Genomic DNA, 26033 nt, shown 5'->3' with positions numbered 1-26033 from the left:
CTTTTCCAACTCATTTTTCGGAAATGGTCTACAGATATCAGAATATGTACATACGTTACACATGATTAGTTTCAAAAATAATATCCAGAAGTTTTTGAAAGTAGAGTCCTCAAACCTAAACATAATGTTTTCAATACATCGTAGGAGATAATAATGTCTACGAAACCAAAGAACTTGAAACTTGTATGTTTGAGGAAATGTGCACTGTAAATGTATATTTTTAAAAGCTTTAGAATACGCTTTTATCGGACTATAAATAGAATTAGCACTTATTAGACAGACAGAAAAACATACAGACATCACAAAACGAATAGCTTTTTTTAAAAAGAAACATTCATAAATATAAGTCTTCAGAAACTTCAAAGTATATGACACTAGTCTTTTCTAAATTAGTTTCAAACTTTATCATCCTCTTACCCTCTCTGACTTCGTCCCCTTCTCCTTCTCCCCTCCTCTCTCTTTCTCTCTCTCCCTCTCTCTCTTTCTCCCTCTCTTTCTCTCTCTCCCTCTCTCTCTTTCTCCCTCTCTCTCTCCCCCCTCCTCTCTCTTTCTCCCTCTCTTTCTCTCTCTCCCTCTCTCTCCCTCTTTCTCTCTCTCCCTCTCTTTCTCCCTCTCTTTCTCTCTCTCCCTCTATCTCTCCCTCTCTCTCTTTCTCCCTCTCTTTCTCTCTCTCCCCCTCTCTCTTTCTCCCTCTCTCTCTTTCTCCCTCTCTCTCTTTCTCCCTCTCTCTCTCCCCCCTCCTCTCTCTTTCTCCCTCTCTTTCTCTCTCTCCCTCTCTCTCTTTCTCCCCCTCTCTCTCTCCCTCTCTATCTTTCTCCCTCTCTTTCTCTCTCTCCCCCTCTATCTCTCTCTCCCTCTCTCTCTTTCTCCCTCTCTTTCTCTCTCTCCCTCTCTCTCTTTCTCCCCCTCTCTCTCTCCCTCTCTATCTTTCTCCCTCTCTTTCTCTCTCTCCCCCTCTATCTCTCTCTCCCTCTCTCTCTTTCTCCCTCTCTCTCTGATGGCTAATACGAAAACTTTAAATTCTAAGAGACCAAGTAGTAGATCAACTGTTTCTACCTCCAATAGTCTGGTGGAGATGTGAACGACAACTAGAAATGGCGAGCTCTTGGTGACTCCGGTGTACAAACTCAAGTGTTGACATTTAAAAACAAAATGATGTTGACTAAATGTTGCACTTCTCAGCAATGCAGAATCAAATTTTCCCCTTTGTAGCACAACATCATTTTAATATGGAGAAAGCCTTACACTTTCCTTGAATGGCTTAAGACTTATTTAAAAACAAATGGACAAATAACTAGCGGTAATAAGGAAGACCTGATAAGATCAACTGCCCCACATTGAGATGTTACATTATAGATCAATTCTTTTATATTTAGTTGGCAATAGTCACATTCAATTTAGCTTCTTTTACATTGTTAATTTATCGTCAATATCTCCAATTATAAGGTAATTATATGCTAGAAAGTCTTACAGGTTATATATACACATCAACATGTATTAAGGTGTGGGTCTAAACAGACAAAATTAGATGAGACGCTTGAGTGTGTATGTGCGTGTGTGTGTGTGAGGATCTAAAAATGCTGAGGCAAAAAACAAAAATGTAAAAAAAAAAATGTCTAAAATTATTTGAAAGTCAAAGTTAGGAAAACGTCTGCCCACACCAGCTGGACGCGCCGCCACCAACGTCTATATCTGTCTGGTTCTAATTTAGGACAAGCGAGAGCGTTGTAGAAAAAATGTCTATCTTAAAGCGGTTATTTTGATAGCGCCATTGGCTATCGTACTGTATAAGTTGTCGTCCGTCATTGGCTCACTCTAAGAAACTCTATAATCCCTGGGCTACTAGAGATGCTCGTTTTAATACCTAGATCAAATCTTGATATTCAATGTAGGCAATTATTTGGACCAATAAAGACACCGTAGAACCTGCTCTTAAATATTGGCCTTTACTGTAATACTTAAGGTTAACATAGATACTGAGTGTAGCATCTAGATTAATGGATCTTTCGGAATTGTAATTTTTGATGTCATAGTCATGAAGTCTAGTTGCTGACTGTAATATCTAGACTGGAACGCCTTTCTTAATATAGATCCAATAACTATTAATTGTTATGTTTTATGATCATTAAATGCCTGAAAGGTTTCATTCATTTCTATAGTAGGCCTAAGTGCCTTTGTGTTTCCGTTTGAATGGGTTACCTAATCTGCAGGATAAATAACAAAGTTATGTAATCGTAAGACTGTCTCCCTAAGGCCATGGTTCTGGAGCTCAAAGCATTTTAAACAAAACTCAATAATACTGAAATGGAGATTTTCCACTAGAAAATTATATCTGAGTTTATTTTCGTATGAGATAATATCACTTATTAATTAAGCTATCAGAACAGTGTCACAAACCTTGATTAGAAAAAAATAGCTTGTTCTTTAGAAAAGTAAAAAAAGTAGTGTTTTTTTTTTTAAAACCTATAAGTAGGCTTACTTTATGAGTTAAAGAAAATACCAACTCAAAATTGATTCAATCTATCAATATGGCATTACAGGCTTCAACTTTACACTGCGTAGACTAAACATAGCAGCATTCAAGTTGACAATAACGAGTCAGTCAATGAATCATTGACAAAGTGTTTACAAAGTTCCGGTACTTATTTGACCAAATCTTTATATCTATACATTTGCTACTGCGTCTATCATCATAAAGGTGTCTCACCACGCCGCACCGTTCTTCCACATCCGCCGAAGTTGAGTTTTTTTTCTCTAGAACTTTTGTTATTCGCTAAGCAGATGTTCTTACACACTGTGGAACGCCATCTTGTTTTAGGCCACTGACGTCAGGGAGCACTAACTCTTGAGTTAATTACCAGGGGCAATAAATCTGTGTGACTGGAGAACTCTTGGCGTGCATTGCTTGAAAATTGAAGAGATCAATAATTACCCATTGATTTACTGTGTACCCTTGCCTAGCCCTGCACTTGGGACTTGAACAGTGACACCTAGATGGTAATAGTTTTATGGTCAACACTAAAAATCTTGTATTCCTACTAGATTGTAAATAGGCTCTGCTTGACTTTATAACAAAAGTCCTAATGTTTGAGGCATTTAGTTATCTCTTGGAAATCTTTGGCAGTTGCAAATGAAAGTAAATTGGAAAAAGTGAATGGTTAATCAATGATGTAATATTACAGGAATAGATTGGGGATAGGACTTCTTACTAGAGTCGTCACATCATTACAAGGAAAATAATTCCGTATAGTAATTAGTGCCTTTTAAAGAAATATCTTGAGAAAAGTTATATCAATCATTAAAAGATAAGATAAGATTGATAATATAAGATTGATCAAAATAAAATATATCAACACATGATAAGACACACAATGTAAGGTAAATCGTTAGTACGATATCATAACAAACTGTACTTTCAATCTCACAGCGGGGATTGGACCATATCGCACTGATCACGCTTTATAAAAGAGACTGGACCATATCGCACTAGGCCCGCTATATAAAAGAGATTGGACGATATTGCACTGAGCCCGCTATATAAAAGAGATTGGACGATATTGCACTGAGCCCGCTATATAAAAGAGATTGGACCATATCGTACCGAGCCCGCTATATAAAAGAGATTGGACCATATTGCACTGAGCCCGCTATATAAAAGAGATTGGACCATATCGCACTAAGCCCGCTATATAAAAGAGATTGGACCACATCGCACTGAGCCCGCTATAAGCATGAAAAGCGCACTTTACAAAATAATAATGAAAAAAAGAGAGCAAGGTTTTTGGTGTATTCAGAAGTATTGATACTCAAAGAATATTCATAAACCTTAGAATGCACTGTTCATCACACTGTAGTTTCAAATTTCTAATCCCTTCCACTTGTAACACACAATTTTTATTCTTTAGTTGGCAACAGGGATCTTTCTCTACAGCATCACTAGAATGATTTAATTAGTCTAATTATTTCCAAATCTTCCTTAATCCTCTTCTTTTCTTTTTTTTTTTTTTTAACATCTTTCTTTATGCCACCTTATATCGCCACCACAGTTTTTCACATCGCTTGCTCTTCTTTATATCTCTGAATTTTATGGCATCAAGAACGTGATCTTAAAAACCAAAGTGTCAACAAAGAGATGATTACTGTGATTCACTTTATGTGGAAAAATCCTCCAATTAAAAGTGTTTTTTTTTTCTAAATGTTTGATGAATATTTAGTTTAAATCGTATTTACAACCTAAAGTACAACTCCCAAGAACTCTAATGATGGAAGGTTCACTGAAAACTAAGAGCCTCGACAGAGTGTTCTAATTAGGCTAGCGTTTAACTCTATGACATTGTATTATGTTGATCAAATCAACTTGATAAACACAACACAACTTGATAAACACAACACAACTTGATAAACACAACACAACTTGATAAACACAACACAACTTGATAAACACAAATTGATCAAGTTTTCAAGTTCAAACGTCCAATAAGAAACTGAAGTAAATCTGAAGCTTAACTTGTAGAAACTTCTAAAGTCATTAAAATATTTGTTCAAGATTAGAAGATTTACTCAGCGTCACTTGGGAAAGTTTTTTTTCTGCTACATACGTCACATGGAAACTCAATTCTTGGAACATTGCATTTGTAAAGACGTTAGCATAGAATAAAACATACATTGCAACAAAGGGTTAATCAAGTGTACAATTTTCCATTATAGTTATTAGGATTTATGGATTCTGTACTTTGTACAATGAAATATACATTTGTTTAAAACTGGGCATAACAAATTGTATATAGAATGTGAAAAGGTTCCTCTTGTTTCTCATGATCAATGCTAGTATTGTACTATGTCAAGAGTTTGTTGGTTGGAGTTCACTTCTATACGCCTCGAAACGTCTGTAAATTCTATTTTGAAAAAAAAAGAAAAAATTTTTGGTAAGAATCCAAAAAGTTTAGGTGTTGGAACATTTTGGGAGGGTGGCGGTGGGTGAGAAGTGTCGCAGATGTTTTGAGTTAAAACCTCTAATTAGAATTTCGTGCGAATTCTTTTTTGGTTGCCTCTGAAGTGTGAACTTGTCCTAACTTTAGTGTGAGTCTTTGAATTCTGAAGGTTGAAAAGATAAACAATTGTTTCCATCAACCCCTCTCTCCACCCTTCTCTTTGTGTTCCATAGATAAAAACAACTCAACAGAAAAATCTTGCTACAAATGTAAATTAGTCTCACCTAATCATCCAAATAAACAAATTTCACATTTATTAAACATGGTTAAAGATTGATGCTAAATTATAATTGTTCTCTTTAAGAAGCCACTAACTTGTGATTGGTGCTATTTCTTTTAAATTTGTATGTGTGCTTAAAATTAAATTTCATTTGAAGCAAATAGTGACACAACATAAATCTTGAATGTAAGATTTTAAAAATAAATAAAATATTCATCTAATGAAGGCTATAAAACTTACAATATATTCAGACATTGCCATATACAAAAAAGTATTGAACACTAAAATTGATATTTTGTTACACAAGGAGAAATGTGTAGTAAATTGATAAAAAAAATTGATGTGATATTGTATAGATGCTTCTTGTGCCTAATAAATGAACAGTGAACTAGCGTTTTCAAGGCTTTAAAAAAAAAGATGTATTTAAAATCGATTCAGTTTCTAGAATGGTCCATGATGAATGCAATCTCTCACTTAAATAACAGAAGTGTTTGAAAGTAAAGTTCTCACAATTTTCTTGGGAATGTCTCGGTCCATCTTGAAGGTGTACTTGTAATCTCCCCTGGCAAGCCATTGACTAAGTTCTGAGGGAACTAACAGACTCGCCCCCCGCTCTCCACCCGCGTCTTCCTAGAACTTTTGCTTTTTTCATCAGTAACTCATGCACCTGGTTTCAAAGCACTTCTGACGTCCTGGTCTAACACACAGCAACATTGGGAAAATCAACAAGCGAGTCGTTCTAAAACAAGGACTATCAATGCACAGTGAGTCAATGACGGAATGTTTGCAACTGCATTAACACAATTGTTATATGACCAGTAAGAAAAGCCTTACTATGACTTCGCGTGTGACTGGTGAAGTTTATTTAGCAGATGATGCTTGATGGTCATCTCGTCATGTTTTGTCTCTTTTGCTCTGCCACTGTCTGCCACTGTCTGCCACTTGGGCGAGTGTCGTTCTAATGAAATGAGCACTAAGAATAGCTCAATAATTTCAAATATTCACTACATATAATATTGGTGGCTGTCTTGATAGAAGAAAAATGTATTTGACAAGTCAATAGCTTGAGCCTAATAGAATCAAACACAAATATCTCCACCAAATAGTCTAATACAATTAAAAGAGGAAAAAAAAAAAGAAACACTTTTTCCTTTTAAAAAGAAACCAAAGCTTTTATTAAGCGTAGTTATTTGGATCAGCCATAGAATTACATTTGTAATAAATCTAGACTAACAATAATAAATCTGTGGCATTAGAAACATTTTTACTAATTTGTTTTTGTTTAGCACAATTTCCTACTGTTAGCTTTCTCACTACTCTATTATCCATTAGATTGTCAAAAGAGTTGAGCCAAAGGCTCTTCGAACTCTACGCTTGCAAGTCTGATTGAAAAAGCCGCTCTGTGTGGTAGAGGTCCAAGTCATGGTCTCTATCAAACGTGATACATGGACATGCAGGTGTGTTCTGGTCCAAGGTGGACATGTAGGCTACATGAGGTCTAGCATTCAACTCTACTAGAGATACAAACATAACAAATAATCAGTCTTCTTATGAGATCGAAACTTGATTGAAATTGTCAAGCAGTTATTTACAATTCTCTCTCTCTCTCTTTCTTTATATATATATATATATCGTTTTGATTCTCTCCTACTCTCACTCTTTTCCTTCTATGTCTAAGACTTCTTTTTTTTTTCACCTTTGTTTTTTTTTTTCCTCTGTCACTTTTTCTCTGACACTTTTTCTCTGACACTTTTTCTCTGGCACTTTTTCTCTGGCACTTTTTCTCTGTCACTTTTTCTCTGACACTTTTTCTCTGGCACTTTTTCTCTGGCACTTTTTCTCTGGCACTTTTTCTCTGACACTTTTCCTCTGACACTTTTTCTCTGGCACTTTTTCTCTGGCACTTTTCCTCTGACACTTTTTCTCTGGCACTTTTTCTCTGGCACTTTTCCTCGTTCTTTTTTCTCCCTCTTCACCGCTTTCGTTTTCACCCCTTTTACCCCTCCTCTTCATTTTTCAATTTTCCTTTTTCTTTATCTTTCTTGTTTCCTTCCTCTTTCTTTATCTCTCGCTATCCTCAGTTTTCTCACTTTCTTTATCTCTAGTTCTCCACAGTTGTCTATCTTTCTTTATCTCTCGCTCTCCACAGTTGTCTATCTCTCTTTATCTCTCGCTCTCCTCAGTTTCTCTCTCTCTTTATCTCTCGCTCTCCTCAGTTTTCCCTCTTTCTTTATCTCTAGTTCTCAACAGTTGTCTATCTTTCTTTATCTCTCGCTCTCCTCAGTTTTCTCTCTCTCTTTATCTCTCGCTCTCCTCAGTTTTCCCTCTTTCTTTATCTCTCGCTCTCCTCAGTTTTCCCTCTTTCTTTATCTCTTGCTCTCCATAGTTGTCTATCTCTCTTTATCTCTCGCTCTCCTCAGTTTTCTCTCTCTCTTTATCTCTCGCTCTCCTCAGTTTTCCCTCTTTCTTTATCTCTTGCTCTCCTCAGTTTTCCCTCTTTCTTTACCTCTCGCTCTCCTCAGTTTTCTCTCTCTCTTTATCTCTCGCTCTCCTCAGTTTTCCCTCTTTCTTTATCTCTCGCTCTCCTCAGTTTTCTCTCTCTCGTTATCTCTTGCTCTCCTCAGTTTTCCCTCTTTCTTTATCTCTCGCTCTCCTCAGTTTTTCCTCTTTCTTTATCTCTCGCTCTCCTCAGTTTTCTCTCTCTCGTTATCTCTCGCTCTCCTCAGTTTTTCCTCTTTCTTTATCTCTCGCTCTCCTCAGTTTTTCCTCTTTCTTTATCTCTCGCTCTCCTCAGTTTTCCCTCTTTCTTTATCTCTCGCTCTCCTCAGTTTTCTCTCTCTCTCTTTATCTCTCACTCTCCTCAGTTTTCTCTCTCTCGTTATCTCTTGCTCTCCTCAGTTTTCACTCTTTCTTTATCTCTCGCTCTCCTCAGTTTTCTCTCTCTTTCTTTATCTCTTGCTCTCCTCAGTTTTCCCTCTTTCTTTATCTCTCGCTCTTCTTAGTTTTTCCTCTTTCTTTATCTCTTGCTCTCCTCAGTTTTCCCTCTTTCTTTATCTCTCGCTCTCCTCAGTTTTTTTTCTTTCTTTATCTCTCGCTCTCCTCAGTTTTCTCTCACTCGTTATCTCTTGCTCTCCTCAGTTTTCCCTCTTTCTTTATCTCTCGCTCTCCTCAGTTTTTCCTCTTTCTTTATCTCTCGCTCTCCTCAGTTTTCCCTCTTTCTTTATCTCTCGCTCTCCTCAGTTTTCTCTCTCTTTCTTTATCTCTTGCTCTCCTCAGTTTTCCCTCTTTCTTTATCTCTCGCTCTTCTTAGTTTTCTCTCTCTCTCTTTATCTGTCGCTCTCCTCAGTTTTCCCTCTTTCTTTATCTCTTGCTCTCCTCAGTTTTCTCTCTTTCTTTATCTCTCGCTCCTCTCAGTTTTCTCTCTCTCTCTTTATCTCTCGCTCTCCTCAGTTTTTCCTCTTTCTTTATCTCTCGCTCTCCTCAGTTTTCTCTCTATCTCTGCTCCCCTCAGTTTTCCCTCTTTCTTAATCTCTCGCTCTCCTCAGTTTTCTCTCTCTCTTTCTCTCTCGCTCCCCTCAGTTTTCCCTCTTTCTTTATCTCTCGCTCTCCTCAGTTTTCCCTCTTTCTTTTTCTCTCGCTCTCCTCAGTTTTCCCTCTTTCTTTATCTCTTGCTCTCCATAGTTGTCTCTCTTTATCTCTCACATTCCTCGATTCTCTCTCTTTCTATTTTGTTCTCACCTCCCTGTCTATCAGTCGAGAAAAGCGAAGGTAGACTTTAATTCCTCCACTACACCATAAAGTTTTCTTTACAAAATACGAACATCTTTCAAGGGAAACAATCAATAATTAGATTATTTATAGTGTCATCTTGAGCACATGACTTCATCTACAGTCCATCGCCTTAGAAGCCTACTTATAAATAAATCAAACTACATACAGACACTAATACACAAACACACTGATCTATCTGTCGTCCAAGTAATGCACACGGTCAATGTCAGACTACCAAACATGTAGGCCTACGACATAATTAATTTCCGCTGCTGTTTGCTCCCTGCGTCCATTGGTTTCCATAGCAACAGCAGAATCTCCTCCCTCCCCCTTCTCCTTGTACACTTTCCACTTCACGTTATCTGAACCGATTCAAGCGCCCTCCCGCGTGATATGTTGTTGAAAAAAGATAACTCCGAATCTCCTTTTGAAAAGGAAACACGGATTTCGGATTTGGTCGAAGATTTGAACGCACGGATTAAACCGATCGGAATTTTATCACAGATAGTAAGCCATTGATTTTGTTGTTTCCTTTATTTATGCTATTCAATCAATAGCTCCAGCGTAACTTCTACCGAAAGGATTATTGCCCTTTGATGTGCGTTTTAGTCACTAACCATCTAGATTTTAAAATTTTGCTTAGGTTAAAGTTCACATTTTCGAGTGTTTAATGTACAGGACCGACATGGAAGCTAAAAAAAATCTCTACTTAATCCTATAACTCTGCTTTTACCTGTAGACTACATTTATATCATTTTAGATAAACTAAAGAAAGTCTTATAAAAAATACTGGTGGATATGGTTTCCTTTATCAACAAACCTAGCTTTTCTTTTTATCTTTAGGGCTTGGTATAGAGCCCTTTGCTGACAAATGCCTCGCATTCAAAAGCTATACGTGAATAACAAATATGATAATACTGTTTATAGATATTTATAACATGTGATTAATAGCTAACTTTGTCATTGCTAAGATGTTAATATCTCTTCTAAGTCAATTCTAAGATGTTAATCTCTCTTCTAAGTCATTGCGGTTCTCTTTTAAGTCACATGACCTGACGCCAAGCTTCAACCGGCGCTACCACAGACTAACAGTCGAGACAAACTGAACAGCATGTGGTAGTCACTGAGACTGACCAATGAGTGTTTCTTGCCTCCCTGGGAGGAGCGCCTAGACTGTCCGCCTAGTTCTAGACGAGAGATTGTATTCTTAGAAGTTTTAGATGTCAAACAACTTTGTGCTTTTCAACAAGCTCTTGGAATCATTCAATAGTTGAGAGTAAGGAGTGTAGTCGAAGAGTAAGATAGACGTGTCGACAGTCGTAAGAAACATGATGAATTAGTTTGACACTTTGATAGTTTTAACAAATACAGTTTTTTAGTTTATAGTATTGATAGTTGTAATACATCTAGTCAGATACAAATTTACATTCAAGTTTACAGATTTGGAAGTTTTGTTTTTCTTGGATTTTTGTGAGAAATTTTTAAAAGCCAGATTCTATACGGTAAATGAAGTCGGTCCCTATACATAATTTATTTTGTCTAATCTGTTGTAGTTCACATATAACGAGACTATTTGTTCCCCTTACAGCATCTCGTGTGGCTAAAGAGTTCAATCATCAAAACACATCATTGGATCACCATTTTCTGCGTTTTTCCTGCTCTTGGCTTTTTACGTCTGCGATCCAGAACCCCCACCCCTTCCACGTGCTTGCCCTCTGTGCATCCTACTTTTCTATAACATAAAATGACATTTGAAACACGTTATTTTCCTAGTTATAACATTATTCTTTTCCTAAGTTTTGAACCCTGCTAATGCCCCGCCTCTTGAACTGGCTCTGAGAACGTGGTATGCATTCTGAAGCCATGTCTTATGTCACACCCTTTGATTGTCATCTTTTACAATTGTCTGTTTGTATTCTGGTGTCTGGGAACAACATTTTCAATGTCTTAGAACTTTGAATGAAATGAAGACTGCCTTATCTGGACAAGTTCGTTCTATCAACCAAAGCTCTATTTAATCTAGTCTGACATGGATCTCAATGTCTCCTACTGTAATGCACAGTTTCAATTACTTAATAATCTCACATCATTTGTCTGATGAATGTCTATTTGTCGAGACATTGATTTTTTTCCTAGCTACTGCAGATGTTTGTTCTGTCTGATTTATCTTTGGTTTAAATAATTGAAGCGATTTATTCTTGGTACATCGTGAGAAAACAAACTTCATCCATTGGTTTGAATAGACACAGCTGAAGGTTTTGGGTTTTATGTTTTCTATTATTAATATCTTGGGTAAAGACATGCATGTAATTTATATTACTTTTTTTTCCACTTTCATATCTGGTCTGTCTGTATTTGACTTATTTGTTAGTTTCAATCCGCGCTAGTGGACTATTTGTGTTGCTGCAGTAGTTGCACAGACTGGGTCCTAGGTCAATTTTACTTCTTATTACGTAGATCGCTAGTCTTATTTCTATTTATAATGTATTTGATAAAGACAACTCTGTCATATTAGTTAACACTTTATTTTACAGTTTTAGCTTTGTCCCCCCCCCCCCCCCGTTCATTTGCTCTTTGGTGTCTGGTGTGTGTGTGTTGGTGTGCGGGTGTGAGGAACTAAAACTGCACTAAATATAACTATGTGTATGTGTGTGTGTGTATGGTGGAGTAGCCGATATAGAGATATCAGAATATGGTTTGGCCTTCACATGTCGCATACTATGTCAATAGAATTATCATATCTCCGGACAGCTGAAACCGTGGAAGATAGCGTCCGGATGACGTAGATATCTTCGTCACGCTGCCAAGAAGACAATGAAAGGCTGTCATGTCACTTTGTCTTGTGACAAATCTGAACAAAATGGTGGTGGGGCAATAGAAGAAAGACACCTGAATGGGACATCGTTGTGAACTCGGGTGGGCATCATCTAAAGAGTGGGGAGCCGGCATCTGTTAAATAAACTTCCAAGTTATCTTCTAAACTTTGGTTTATTTTTAGTTTACTTTTGTTGTATACCAGCAGTTTAGGCCCGTCTTCTTTCAAAATGTTGGATTAAATTTTGTTTTGTGTTTTCAACATTTTAAAATGTTGGACTTGTACTTCAGTTTTATATTGAATTTTAAAATTTATATTGACTCTAACTATACAGCAACTTGCTCACTATATAAATCTCTAATCGTACGTGTTGTTTACTGTCGTTGTGTTGTAGCACCAGACTGCTGGTAGACAACTAAACCGTTGTTAGCGTAATATATCTTAATTAATAAAACGTATAATAACTTTAATTGCTTTTATTATAATATAAACAAAATTAAGTTGAAATCAGATAAAATAACTGTAGTAGACTTTAGTAATAATATTTCTTGACAAAATCTAACTCACTACAATAACACAACCTTTCAGTCTCACGTTCTATTGTCGTCTTCCCTAACTAAGCCAAAGTGACGACAATGCCACCTATGTTGCATCATTCACAAGCAATCGCTAACCTCTTCCCACCATCACCATATAAACACACACACTCTCCATAACAGTACGCCACTTTGTTATGTTGTTAGTTCATGATGCATGCTGGATAAAAGTACAGGAGATAAATGTTTATAAAATAGGGCTAAGTGCATCTTAACTCCGGCACTATGAATTTATAATCTTGACTGCAATCATTTGTTACTTTTGTTTTTCGCTACTACAACAGTGAATCTCCATATATATATATTTTCGAAATACCAAACCCCAGTCCAATCCCAGTGGAACCCCGGTCCAATCCCAGTGGAACCCCAGTCAAATCCCAGTGGAACCCCAGTCCAATCTCAGTGGAACCCCAGTCCAATCCCAGTCGAACCCAAGTCCAATCTCAATGGAACCCCAGTCCACTGTTTTTATGGCGGTTGGTAGGATGGCTCGGTGTGTGAGTATTTATATGTATATGGGCATTGCGGGGTGTGAATGTGAGTATTTATATGTATATGGGCATTGCGGGGTGTGAATGTGAGTATGTGAATTTAACATTAATTGGTTTATGTGATGCTTCATCAAATGATTTGATGTGTCTCAATAATCACACTGGTATATATAGTTATGTGTCATTGTTTCACTGTGACTATGAATGCTACAACTTTGAATGTGTGATTGAGTCCAGTGTAAAGCAATAGACTTTCTCTGGAATGTTGCAATACTTTAATGTTTAATTAATTTTCATTTATTAGGTTAATTATCCCCCCCCCCTCCCACACAAACTTTGTATTTCCTCACATTCTGTACTTTTACTCTATTCCCTTGTGTTTTTGTCTCTCTTTCAATAAAATCGTCTCATTGTGGTGCAATTTAATTATATTATCTTATCTTATAAAATATTTGTCATATAACATATTTGTCCTAGCATATGGAACGAGGAATGCGCCTTTATCTTTGTGTATTTCTGAGTATTTTATTAGATTTTATTGTTTTTGAAGATTTATGGTTCAATGATTTATGTATAATTACTATTTGCTTATGTCTTCTATCTTGAAGGCTTTCTAAATTTAGTGAATTTGAATATTCTAATCTAATTCTAGTGTTTGTGGATTAATGACTATTCTATTCTAAACATCGTCTTTATTTTCACATTTTGTTAAAATTGTTTTAAAGTTTATTTGTATAAAAGTGTATGTGAGATGAACCCTTTTTTGAAGTTTCGTCTGTATTTTATAAGATAAGAAGATAATAATAATAACAATCTTTATTATCCGTAAGGAAGTTTGTCTTACAATTTGTGCATTACACCAAAGAAAACATTGTAACTATAGAAAACCAAAATGTATATTCACACCAGACTCACTACTGAGTGTGTCCAAGACGATAGAGCTCTTCAAATGAGGTTCAATGAACAAGATTCCTACATTTCTATACAAATGACGACTATGGCTTCCTAACCCGCGAGGCTTCGACTTGTGACCACTGTGACAACAATCGAAATGTATACCACGCGACAAGTACGTTCAATGAAGCTAGAATAGTAGATACAGGGCATACGGGAATAATTTCTGTTCTAACAAACTATTCTAGAACGAAGCCACAGTTTGACACATTTATTTCATTGTTTTCAATGTCTTTATGACACTTTTAATTAGTCTCCAGATAACTCAAGAGGCTCTTTCTGTGGCACTATATTTTGTTGCCGTATTGGTGGATCTCGTTGGCCCAACGATATTTGTATGCACCAACTTTTTATGTGTGAATGAGCATGTTTGAAAGGAGTGTTGTTTGTTTTGTCATTGGTTCTACTTTCTTTCTTCACTTTCAATTGTTAGAAATGAACAAGGTCAATATTTGTTTATAAGCGAACAGTTTGCAAGGTATTTGGTATGGACGATAACACAGGAAACTTTACAGTTTATTTATATCTATTTGTTATGGAGCCCTACTTGACCACCAGGGTAACGTTGTAAGCTTTAGGTACACATTATTACGTACTAATTTAGGAAAGAATGTCAAATAGTGGAGTATTTTGATGATTGCATAGTCTAATTAATAACTAAGTGAACATTGTTGGGTCAACTGAAAGCTACGGTGATGGTAACTTGATGAATAAATAGGCTTTATTTCTAAATAATCTTTTAAACTAGCGAGATTATAGGATTTCAACGAATTTCAAGCCAATTATTTTATGGTTAGGGTGGACTTTGTCTGAGATTGATGGTACCGAATGAAGAGTATTTAGTTCGAACAAATTTAAGGCTGAATAAATATTACAAATTGTTACATTTACGATATTTATCAGCTGTAATGTATAAGTGATATTAGTCTAGAGTCTAGACGAATAGTTTATTGTGGTACACAAGTCTAACAAAACAAACTGAATCTCTTATTTGTCAATCTGCACACTGTTAAAAAACAAACTCTCTTAATAATCATGCTGCCCAATGTTAAAAACAGTGCGTCTCTTATGACTAGAGAAGAATGCAATTTATATATATATATATATTTTTTTTGTAAAGGCTTTGAAAAAACAATTACGGAAAAATCCACCCAGATCTCATTTTCTTTTCATCCTCCTCCCCCGACATTTTCCCAACTGTTTCAGATAGCATCATAGCGTAGTGAGAAAGCAAAAAGCATGAAATAGCGCTAAACAAAAACAATTGGTAGAAATATTATTGATCGCACAGATTGATTATTATTAGTGTAGATCTATTACAAATTAAATTATATGACTGATTCAAACTATATAATACAAGTACACAGTGGCGTAGCTAGAGTATATGATGCCTGGTGCGGTACCTCATCTTGATCCCCCCCCCAAAAAAAAAAAAAAAAGATAACTAAATACTAACATTGCAAAACCTTAATTTGTTGTTCAAAATAATATGTATTCATTAATCAAATATTGTTAATTCAAAAAATCACTTTTACATACAAACATACTACAAGTGAATTTTACGCGCTTTCTTGCTGGCAAAAGTATCAATAATTTTATCGAAATCAATTTTTTCCACCAGCTCTTGTTCAATGGACAAAATGGCCAAATTAGTGAGTCGTAAATTTGTCATCGTTGATCGCAAGTAATTCTTGATCAGTTTAAGTTTGGAAAAACTTCTCTTGCATGTAGCGACGCTTACCGCATAGTCAAAAATATGCGAATCATGATGACGGTATTCGGGACTGAATCATCTAGCTGATATTTTTTTTTTAATTTCAAGAGCTCAACAGGTTTTGGAAGTTCGGAGGCTTCTGATGAAACTGTGACAAACCGTTGAAGCCTCTTTCGCTCCAGCAGAAATTCGTTTTTATCAATGTCACTAGGAGTATTATCGAGATTGATTTCGACCTGAGGATTTAATTGCTGGGAAGGCGACAAAAATTCATATCTATCTGCTACATCATGAAGTTGCTGGAATAGGGTGATTATTTCTTGAACAATCCTGTCCAAGGTAGAATAAATTTCCCTTCGTAGCTCTTCTTTGTGTGTAAGTACAGAGTCGTCACTTTTCTCACCAGGCATCTTTTTCTTATGGCCAATACGTTTTTGAGGTTCTGTATTGATTCTCAGATCTGAGCACACGCTTTCGGCAAAGGTAATGCTGGCTTCAGCGATGGCCTCTCGATTACTACTTTAAAATGTCTCCAATTTTTTTAGTTTGAGTGAGCAGTCTCGAATAGACAATCCTTGTTTTTGAAGGTAGACTTGCGTATCATTAATTTCAGTTAATACAAGAGCCCAAAATCCAAGATAGGTGAGAAAATTAAAAGACTGAATAGCAACTAATAATCTACCTGCTTCAGATCTAGTCGATGAATGTTCCTCTCTGTTAGTTAATGTCTCCAGAGTTTCTATAATTTTAGAAAATGTAACCCTAATCATCTAGACGGCTTCTCCTCTGGCGCTCCAGCGGGTCTCAACTAAACGTTGAAGGCTAGTTCCGGTTATTTTGATGAGGATATCACAGCGGTGTGTTGAAGTTGAAAAAAAAGGCGTGTAAACGGTCCAGTGTACCAAAATAAAATGTTACCGAATTGACTTCAGCTTCAGCAGCTCGAATTCCTGCTAAATTAAGAGAATGGTTTGAGCAGGCAATGAATAGTGCTTTGGGATTGACTTCTAGAATATGTTTTTGGACACCGTAGTTTTGACCTTTCATGACTGCAGCATTATCATAGCCTTGACCCCTCCAGTCCATTATGTCTAAGCCATCCGAACGCAGTTTCTCTAGAATCATCTCAGCGATTTCAGCAGCATGCTTGTCCTTTGTGTCGATGAAGTCAATAAAAGACTCACGAACTTGCACCCCGTCATTATCCATGACAACGTACCGTAAAATTTATTTCGGAAGTTTGATCCAGCTTTGAGATGTCAGGTGTACTGTCAAAAATAATAGAGAAATATTTGGCTTGTTTTACTTGCTGTATGATTTGTTTTTAACGTGATTCTCCAATATTGTAATAAATTCATTTTGTATTTGTGGAGACATGCAGGGGCGGACTGGGTGTCGAAATCGGCCCGGGCATTTCCATACTATCCGGCCCATAACTTGTATATCATATGATGGGCATATAATTCTAGGCCTACCTGTCCTCAAAGTCATTATGTCAAGTTTGATAATGTATCGATATGCATGCATACAGTGAACTCTAAACCTTTATAGAAATAACGGCCTTATGTTGATTTTTTAATCCCTAGATGTGTAGGCCCTAAAAGGATGAAGCCTACCACTAGCACTATCTACGGATGAAGGCCATCACATTATTACTGAAAATGTGTTAGATTAAAATAATATTACACTGTAGAGTGTGTGAATGTTGTTTTTTAACACAAAGCTCAGAGGGCCCCTTTTATAAGGTTTTATAAAACCTTCAACAATTTGATGCGTGCCATAGTGTCATCATGAGGCCCTTTCATGGCCTACCAGCCCATTAGTGAACCGGCCCACCGGGCATTTGCCCGAATGCCCATATAATCAGTCCGCCCCTGGACACATGTAAGTATTCGGTCTGGAACAAAGCTTAGTTTGAAGCACATACTCCCTCAAGAGTGGATCGGACTTTGATAATAATTTTACTAACTCCAATACTCCAAGAAATTGCCTTGATTTTGCCCTTCCAACACTTCTTCTGCTCGCTCGCGATGCCCACGAAGTGCCAGATTTTGCTTTGAGAGAAAACGAATGATGTCCAAGATTCTCTTCAGGTAGTCTCTCCAGGTTTTCGTCTCTTGTATAATCAAATCTTGGGCCTTGTTGTCAATACCCTACTCTCAGGCGAACTTCAAGTTCCCCCAAGCAAGCGATGACTGAATGTGAGTTCTGCTGGTCTCATGTTTTTCTATTTTCGGGGATAACCTCCACCAATCATTGAATCCATTTTTGGATTTAAATGAAGATTTGGTACTTGATCTTGTTGAGAAGAGTATGCAGGGGAAGCAAAATAAGGATTCTTTTTTTGGCGAATAACACATCCACTTTCTAAGAACTTTCTCGCCGTTTGACATTTGCCGGAAAAAACTAGCCTTTGGAAGCTTTCTAGTCTTTCCTTTTGCTGATTCTTGATGTCTATACACCTCTCTGAATTTACTGTCCATACGCTGAACTGTTTCAGATCCTTGAGTGGCAAGGTGTATGCGAATATTATCTGTGATGACATAAGGCCAATCTCAAATGTCGTTCAGTCTAGAGTTTATTATCCTGCTTTCTGTATTGTTTACACTGTCTGATGGTTCAGCTTCTTCAGTATGAATATTTGAGGAGTGTACTAAAGACATGCTTGTGTGCTGTCCTTTAGTCTCTAGAACCTGCGGTATTGAAGTATTTTCTTCTTTTTCATCATTCAGGATGTCGGCCTCATCATTTTTTCTGGATTCAATGATAACCGTCTCATCTTGCTTTGTTGCTTTTAATTGTTCAGTTATTTCATACACAATAACAGCATGCGCAATATGAAACAGATTTTCACCCTCTAGACTCTATATCTAGATTAAAGTAATGGACTAAACAATAAAGTAAAAAAAGGTTGGCCTATCTTGTTCTTCTTCTTTATATTACAGAGCATTGATCAGTTTAGTAACAACATGTACCGTGTGTCCGAAATAAATCTAGTAAATTAGATTCAAACTGTTCTATAGCTTACATTGTATGGAAGAAATAGTCAAGGAGATGAAACAAAATAGCGACATGACTAGTTTATAAATCGTTAGTTCATGTTTAAAATACAGTTTATGTTTGTTCGTGTCCATATAATTAGTCGTTTTTACTGAAACGCTCAGGGAAATAGGAAATTAATACACACTGGGGGAATTTTGGTGCCCCTCTCCACTTGGTGCCCTGTGCGGCCCGCACCACCCGCACATTGGTAGCTACGCCACTGCAAGTACACCTCGTTTAGGCATGTTTTTTTTAAAATTATTTTTTAAATGTTTTTTTTCTTGTTTTATATTGAATTCCATTTTGTTCAAGTTGTAACATGAAAGTAAAGTGTTTTTTTTTTAAATGTTCTTCTTGTTGTTATTTTCTCCTCCTCCTCTTTCTGTCCTGCTTTCTTTTGTCTGCTACCTTGTTCTCCCTCCGTAATTCTCAATTTCTTGATTCTTTCATCTCTCTCTGTCTCTCTCTCTCCTCTATTTCTCCTTCTCTCAGTCTGTGAGGCTGCAGCACCAATCTAGTTGTGAAAGTAAACACGTCATCCGTCTTAATCTGGCTCTTATGAGGTTTAAATTTTAATACCAAGGTGGGGGGTGATTGTGACACTGACACAAGGGGAGTAGAACAGGGCACCCAGAGACCAGCTCATTAGCAAGCAGCAGGAATGTTGGGCATTAGAGATCAATAAAGTATTGCCCCTTGCCCCCCTTTTTGTCTACCGGAGAGGACTCATCTTTTTGACCATGACCATTACATGTATGTATGTTGCTTTTGCAACTGACTTTTAGTGAAATAGTCATTCTATGGAATCTGTGTGATAGAATCTTTTGAAATAATAATTGGTTGTTGGGTACAAACCAGGGCCAGTTCTACAGATTACGGGGCCCTATGCAAAACGGATTGCGCGGGGCCCAGTCTGGGTAGGGATAAGGGTAATAAGTGAGAATTAAGATTTTTTAAATTAGAAAATAAATTTTTCTTTGCATTTTATTCATACTTTACTAAGTACAAAGTCACTGTGATATTAACTTTACGAGCCATCCAAAGTAGATAGAAGTTTTCCTACCAAAAGTCGATAAACATTCAGATCTGCTTTTAGCTTCACTACCGACTAGCAAAATATCGCTTTTGTTTTTTTTTTAAGAGGTCAAGATAGATTTAAATCTATATTTGTATGCCAGTGACTATTAAAGTAAATTAATTATTTGAACTTCTTGTTTAGGTTAAAATTCGCCTTATTGTTACATTTTTATTAAATGAAAGCTGACAATGCCGTTTTTTTTTTATCGCGAGTAGGATTGGGGTTTTCCATATTGAATGACACCCCGAAATGACAATTTTGTCTGTTTTTAAAGGAGATTTGCATGAGTTTTTAGAAGATTTGTAATAATTTCAGGAGATTTTCATGACTTTTTTCGTATATTTTGCAATAAATCCACCCTTCCATCCCTCCTTCCATCCGTCTATCTATCTATCTATCTATCTATCTATCTATCTATCTATCTATCTATCTATCTATCTATCTATCTATCTATCTATCTATCTATCTATTTTACTAGAGAAAAATATGTTTATGAGGTAACTTAAAATTACATTTAAAATTGATTTTGAACGCTAACAAACACCTGCCTAAATTCTTGTTGTTTAACATGCCGTCACGGTACACTTCCGTCCTTGATGACGTCATCGCTCATGTCACATTCCACAGACTCGTGTGTGCATTCGATACCATCAGGACCTAATGGCACGTTGTTTGACAGTTGCAGCAGTTGGAGGGAAATTATAGAACATGCTTTGTACTGTTTAACATCAAATTTGCGTCATGATTGCATCATTGCACTCTCTCTCTCTCTCACACACACAAACATACACACACACCATCATTGCACCCTCTCTCTCTCTCACACACACAAACATACACACACACCATCATTGCACTCTCTCTCTCACACACAAACATACACACACACCATCATTGCACTCTCTCTCTCACACACAGACATAAACACTCACCTTCCCTAATTATTATTTTGTTTATCCTGTTTCTCTTTTTGAATGTTTAGTTGAAAAGAATGTGTATAAATAAAGGGACAAAAATAAGATGAAAGATATTATTCTACACACTAATACGACAGACTAACTCACTATTCAGAATCAGAGAAAGAGATCTCTAAGATTTAAATAGATAAACAACTTAATGTTGTACATTTAGCTTACGTTTCGAAATGTTTTCTGGCGATCAGGAATTTTTTAAAGAGTTATTTTTAAATACATGCTTTTTTGAGTTCATTAATGTGCAGTGGTAGGAGAATTTGTCTACTGCAAGCAAGAGGAGCCTTTAGCTCTTTATCAAATTGACACGGAGGACATTGGAGGCTTGTGTCGCTGGTGCGTACCCTGTATTTTTCTTGTGTGTGTACACAGAACGCACCACCGCACCAATATGGCCCATTGCTTTTAGTTTGTCCAGCCCATAGACTTATAGATAGACTAGATCTAGACTGGACATGGAGACTTTTTAACACTACAAAAAATGTCGTGAAAATTTTGTAGAAAGTTGGATCAAGGCGTTGTTTTGTAAAGTAGTTAAATGAACATCAAAAATAAGAGTACTCTCGTCTCATAATTATTATTTTGCAATTTTTAGATACATAAACTTATTTATCAAAAGACTGAATGCAACGCTAAATTGTGATTTATTTTTGATTTTTTTAAAATCATCATAGAGAACATTATCTGACTGGCGTGAACAAGCCTTAAACAATGATCAGTATCTGTAGAAAAAAAAACAAGAAAATATTTTTAAATAAATACTTTAAGAAAAGCGTAGTGGTATCAATTATTTTGGATCAGTCATGTAATTATAGATCTAGATTAACAATACTAAATCTGTGCGATTAGAAATATTTTGTTTTTGTTTAGCACAATTTCATGCTTTTAGCTTTCTCAATACGCTCTGATCCTATCACTTATCTGGACCAGTTTGGAAAGGAGGGGGGAGGGGGAGAAGGGGTATCTCTGTGAATATTACCGTGATCACTTTTTAAATGCATTAAAAAACATTTTTTAAAAGTTTGAACAACCTGGAGTCGAACTTGACGGCTCTAGCCTCCTCAAGCAAACACACCAACTCCTGTACCAGAGAAGTGCTAATGAAAGTAGAAGGTTTTATAGTTATCTATTGCTTGTTAATTGAACTTAAGTTATACCACCACATTTCATTTCATTTCTTTCATTTGTTCAATAACAGACAAAATAATTAATTACCAATAGTTAATAAACTAATTGGTTAATTTTTTAAATTAATTTTTGTTTTGATTGGTAAAAGAAATAAGTGTGCCGGGCTTTGTGGATTCCGAGATTTGATGTGTGAGAAATAACTTGTACAAACTTTTTACGAAACAAACATTTGGTTATTATCGCATTGTGATCTTCATCCTTAAATAATAAATGCACTACTGCAAGATCTCAAAACTATGTCAACATAGTCTGCTGCATGCGTGAGTTATTCAGTAATGGCTGCGTGTTTGTTTTTGTGAGGAAAGTTAAGAAAACTTATGAAAAGTTGAACTAGCATTCCAAGTGGCCAAGCCCAGTAGCACTCTCAGTAGCACTCTCGGTGACATTCTCAATAGCACTCTCAATAGCACTCTCAGTGACATTCTCAATAGCACTCTCAGTGACATTCTCAATAGCACTCTCAGTGACATTCTCAATAGCACTCTCAGTAGCATTCTCAATAGCACTCTCAGTAGCATTCTCAGTGACATTCTCAATAGCACTCTCAGTGACATTCTCAATAGCACTCTCAGTGACATTCTCAATAGCACTCTCAGTGACATTCTCAATAGCACTCTCAGTAGCATTCTCAATAGCACTCTCAGTAGCACTCTCAATAGCACTCTCAGTAGCACTCTCGGTGACATTCTCAATAGCACTCTCAATAGCACTCTTAGTAACACTCTCGGTGACATTCTCATTAGCACTCTCAGTAGCACTGTCGGTGACATTCTCTATAGCACTCTCAGTAGCACTCTCGGTGACATTCTCTATAGCTCTCTCAGTGACATTCTCTATAGCACTCTCAGTAGCACTCTCGGTGACATTCCCAATAGCACTCTCAGTAGCACTCTCAGTAGCACTCTCGGTGACATTCTCTATAGCACTCTCAGTAGCACTCCTAGTGGTTATAAGTCCTCCCATTGGCCAGTAGTACTCCTTGTGGCTAGTAACATTCCCTGTAACACTCAGTGACCTGTATCACTCCTAGATGCTTGTGGCATTCTCAGTAGCTAGAAGCACACACTATTAACAGTAACAATTACAGTGGTCACTAACATCCTTAGTACTCTTAATACATTTAGTAGCCTTAATACATTTAGTGATCTTAGTAAATTTAGTGGTCTTAATATATATATATATATATGTATATATAATGGTCTTAATAGATTTATTAGTCTTAATATATTTAGTGGTCTTTAAGTAATTCATGAATGTTTTATTTATTGTCCTATTTCCTAAGTAAAGGCAGAACACAAAAGATGTTCGTAGTCTTTCAATTATTTGTTGAACCCTTTGATATGTTTATTTATCAAATGGATTTGACGTGATTATATCTCCACTCACTTCTCTTACTTGCTTTTTTTTTTTTTTTTTACCTTTTTTTATCAGCTTGACTAATTTCCTGGCTGTAGACTCCGGGGTCCGGGAAGCTTTCTAGGTTGTAATATATAAGAAAAGAAACTTAAAGTCAATGATATAATTATGACACAAGTTTCCGGTTTTATTTTCCATAACTATTTACGATGTGTTCAGAATCCAATTTTATGTATTAAATGCTTATTTAAGTTAGCCTTTTTAATCTTCTTTGTTCGGAAATCGTGTTTTAAAGATAATTTTTAAGTGTGCCACATGGAAGAATTCCTAAAGACATCCTCTATGGCAGTCTGTTCTGAGCTTGCGGAGGAAGTTAGACCCAAGGGCCGCTCAAGACTAACCAAAAGAGATGACTGAAATTGAGACATGAAAACTACAAATATCAATGAAAGTATGTGGGAAGAAATAGCTCAAGATCGGACATCATCGAGACAGACGTGCAGGTAGGAACCTCGCTGAGAGCAAAGGAAGCGGTCTTAGTCAAGAGAAAGAAAAAGAAAGGAAGCGGTCTTAGTCAAGAGAAAGAAAAAGAAAGGAAGCGGTCTTAGTCAAGAGAAAGAAAAAGAAAGGAAGCGGTCTTAGTCAAGAGAAAGAAAAAGAAAGCTGGCCTCTCCGCCAGTATCAGCTAACCCTAAAACATATGCATTCACAAGCAGGAACTGTGGCAAACTTTACCACTCTAGAATTGACTTGATTAGTCACACCAGATTCTGCCCCGTGTCAAGAAGAAACTAAAACCAGTGGATCATCTGGGAGCATCCTAGACTGAAGGAGCCATATATAGTCAAACATAGATTAATAACTATAATTAATATATATATATATTCCCTTTCTTCACTTTTTTTTCAGGACGCCGCGCCATCTTGAGAGAACTTAATATAACCTAGTGGTGCGCGTCCTACACTTTTTTGGTCATTTGACTAAGTAGCCATATTTATTTTACAATGTGTTCACTCTAGGCCAATTGTTTCTGTTTATTCCTTGATTAATGTGCTATGCATGTGCGTGATTGTGTGTGTACATTTGGGTGTACCTATTTGATAACACTATTTTTAACGGCCCCCGAAAGGGGAAAAGACGCTATTAGTTTTTTTGTGGCCTGTCTGTCCGTCCGTCCGTCCATCCCGTTTAGATCTCAGAAACTAGAAGAGAAAATGAAAATAGGATATCATGATATTTTAGTTCATTTAAAGTTCTGATGCAACGGCTACTTTTTTCTTTTCTGAAAGCGTAAAATCTTATTTTTTAAATCAATTATGCAAGCAGTTTTTTCATAAAAATACACCATTTTTACAACTATCCACTATTAATAGTAAAAAACACTGGAGGCTTTTTTTTTTTAGTACGGGAAATAGAAATTTACCATTTACACATTTATGCTTATGGTTTTAGATTTTTGATCAAAAAATATTTTTTTTTACAGTTGTATTGCTAAGTTATGTAAGTTCTGTCATACTAAATACTACATTTACACAAAAAAATGCTAACTTTTTTTTTAAAGAGAAAAAATCTATCTACTATGCAAATAAGTTGGACATAATTTAAAACAACAATTAATAAGTAGTTTTTCATATTATCGCGTGAATTGAAATGCAGCCATGGAGTCGTAGAACACAATGCTAAAGGAATTATTTTTTTTTACGGAGACGTTTTTTCTTGAGGCTTTGAATAAGAGATTAACCCTTTACAAAACAGTTAGATATTCATTATAAGACATCAATTAGGACAGGTTCACATCTAACTTCACATTCACTTTCACCTATCCCTTTGGGGCACCACACAGGATGTGACAACCTTCTTTCTCCATTCTTCTCTGTCATTTGCCTTTGATAGAATCTAATACCGATATTTTTCTGAAAATATTGAAACCTGCCTTTTTTCCTGCCAGGGTGGACCACTTATGGGGGGCCGATTTTTAGTTTGTGTTTCTTTGTAACCTTGTTTAATATATTTTTTTATGTGTGTGTTTATATGTATGTATTTTGCCTGTGCAAGAGTTCCACATTGCGTCTCCGTTGTTGACAGTTTGATTGCAATGAAACATTTCTTTTGATACTCTCAATTAATTCTCTTTTGACGTCACACTGGGTTTTAAACTAGGCTGTAAAATCGATAGCTTTAAACATCAAAGAAATATCTATACTCTATTTGAACCCAAATGCAATTTTAAAATAAGTCGCTCAATGTTGAGTCACTAAAACTGCCTACGGAATTCATTGAGTAGTGGAAGCACCATTAGTAGGGCAATCGAAAGTTTAACTCTGTGCCAAGTCATTGGTACTGGCACTGCCAAGTCATATTGCTTTAAAAAAACAACAACCTATAGATCTACAAGATGTGTATTCACAAAAACACGGAGGCAGCGTGTGTGTGTGTGTGTGCGTGAAAGAGAGAGGCTGGGTGAGTTTAAAGTAGATGTAATTAAGACACAATTTAATTACAATAATCACACACACACATACCAAACAGTCGGAGAAAAGAAAAGAAGAAAGGAAAATCCTGCATCTAAAATAGTCCGTTCACTTCTTGTTATTCTAAAATAGTCCGTTCACTTCTTGTTATTCTAAAATAGTCCGTTCACTTCTTGTTATTCTAAAATAGTCCGTTCACTTCTTGTTATTCTAAAATAGTCCGTTCACTTCTTGTTATTCTAAAATAGTCCGTTCACTTCTTGTTATTCTAAAATAGTCCGTTCACTTCTTGTTATTCTAAAATAGTCCGTTCACTTCTTGTTATTCTAAAATAGTCCGTTCACTTCTTGTTATTCTAAAATAGTCCGTTCACTT

At 36.3% G+C, this 26033-nt stretch overlaps 1 protein-coding gene across 7 annotated transcripts in view; it reads left to right on the top strand.

Annotated features, from left to right (window-relative positions):
* The window catches only part of LOC106066461 (probable 3',5'-cyclic phosphodiesterase pde-5), a 114135-nt gene that overhangs the window by 4425 nt on the left and 83677 nt on the right, over positions 1-26033 (top strand). Inside the window, exon 1 of one of the 7 annotated variants that reach the window (XM_056028499.1) lies at positions 6559-6668. The exons of 5 other annotated variants lie outside the window; for them this stretch is intronic. The gene's annotated coding sequence lies outside the window, so the exon portion shown is untranslated. Of the gene's footprint in view, positions 1-6558; positions 6669-9368; positions 9490-26033 lie in introns of those variants that run through there. One more of the 7 variants, XM_056028498.1, reaches the window with a different exon arrangement.

The sequence above is a fragment of the Biomphalaria glabrata genome, chromosome 5, assembly GCF_947242115.1.
Source record: "Biomphalaria glabrata chromosome 5, xgBioGlab47.1, whole genome shotgun sequence".
Lineage (NCBI taxonomy): Eukaryota > Metazoa > Mollusca > Gastropoda > Planorbidae > Biomphalaria > Biomphalaria glabrata.
The sequence above is the reverse complement of the archived record's forward strand: the minus strand, read 5'-3'. Positions and strand labels throughout refer to the sequence as shown.